Source organism: Sminthopsis crassicaudata, chromosome 5 (assembly GCF_048593235.1).
Source record: "Sminthopsis crassicaudata isolate SCR6 chromosome 5, ASM4859323v1, whole genome shotgun sequence".
Taxonomy (NCBI): domain Eukaryota; kingdom Metazoa; phylum Chordata; class Mammalia; order Dasyuromorphia; family Dasyuridae; genus Sminthopsis; species Sminthopsis crassicaudata.
The window spans coordinates 259,649,396-259,650,856 of record NC_133621.1 but is presented as its reverse complement, the minus strand read 5'-3'; the positions used below and the strand labels follow the sequence as shown (position 1 = coordinate 259,650,856).

Here is a 1,461-nt window from a genome sequence, read left to right as displayed (position 1 = left end):
GTGTGTGTGTGTGTGTGTGTGTGTGTGTGTGTATGAAGTACTTTGGGACATCAGAATCCAGGAAACTATTTATGATAACCAAACTACCCAGAACCTAAGATGAGCAAGAAAAAAGAGCAACTTCCCTATGAGCTCAATGTATTTTGTGTCTATCTTCAGAATATGGTTTTATTGTGAGTGTATTCTGTAATTATCAATCTGAAATACAAATTGATCATAGAATTACATCCTGGTAGACATCATAGAAATATATATATATATATATATATATATATATATATATATATATATATATATATATATATATATATATATATATATATATATACATTGTGCACCATTAGCCTTCAAATTTGTTGACCTGCCCTGCATTATTGGAAGCTTGAAAACCATTGATAGAAAATCTTTCATATTACTGCAAATATTTGCCAGATGCTTGTATGTAATGTGGATGGGGACATTATCTATCTCTGGAAGAATCAGTTACTGCTAATGATTCAAAAGTAAATAAAACAACAAAAATGATTTGTCAGAAAAAAGAAATTCATATGGAATCATGGCATCATTTTGCCACTGAAAAATCTCAGAAACAGAAGGTTCCAAAAAACTGTCAAGAACATCAAATCTCCAGATAGAGAAAAGAAAGTTAAGAAATAGTTGAGTTGAAATGCTGAAGCTATTAGCACCCAGTGGGCAGTCAGTGCTGAAAATGAAACAAAGGAACAAAGATAATCATGGTTCCTTGAACAACCTGGATATCTTTTTAGGAATGAATAGCCATAAGTATAGCTTAATGATCATGATGGACTTTAAGAGATATTTAATGATATTAGCAGTAGTAGTGTTAATGGCAGTCTATCAGATCACCATGATGATAAAGATTTAAATATTGACACAAAGGAAGACTTGGAGAGGTCATCACAAAGCACACTTGATGAATCTTACGAATAATGTCAAGATGAGAAAGTAAATCACTTTGTTGTAGGACTCCAGAGGCAAATTGACATGATGAAGGGAAAGCACCAAGAGACTCAGGCAAAAACAAAATGTCAGGAGGACCACATTTTTGAAGTGAAAAATCTCATCTTTAAGAATTGCCTTCAATATGTGATAGATGAGCTCAAAGAGCAAGAAGAACAAGAGAAGTAGCAGTTCAGCTTCTTGCAGAAAGCTGGACTTGCTCCTGGAGAAATAAGGGCAATTTGGCTGCTATTTCCCTGTGATCTTCACCCTGGCAAGAATCACACATGAAAATATTAGATGCAGTCTCTGGCCTGATGATAATATGAATGTGGTAATGTGATTGTTCTCACTGCATTTCTATTGATTGTTAAATTCACCCTGTTCCTGTCTTTGTATCATCCTAGAAATATCTGCACTAGTAATGAATTGAACCAGCTACACCCAGCAAAAGAACTCTGGGAGATGACTATGAACCACTAAATAGAATTCCCAATCCCT

At 34.2% G+C, this 1,461-nt stretch overlaps 1 pseudogene; it reads left to right on the top strand.

Annotated features, from left to right (window-relative positions):
* The first annotated feature begins 331 nt into the window (after positions 1–331).
* On the top strand, positions 332–1,149 carry LOC141543972 (transcription initiation factor TFIID subunit 7-like; annotated as a pseudogene).
* The last annotated feature ends 312 nt before the right edge of the window (positions 1,150–1,461 follow it).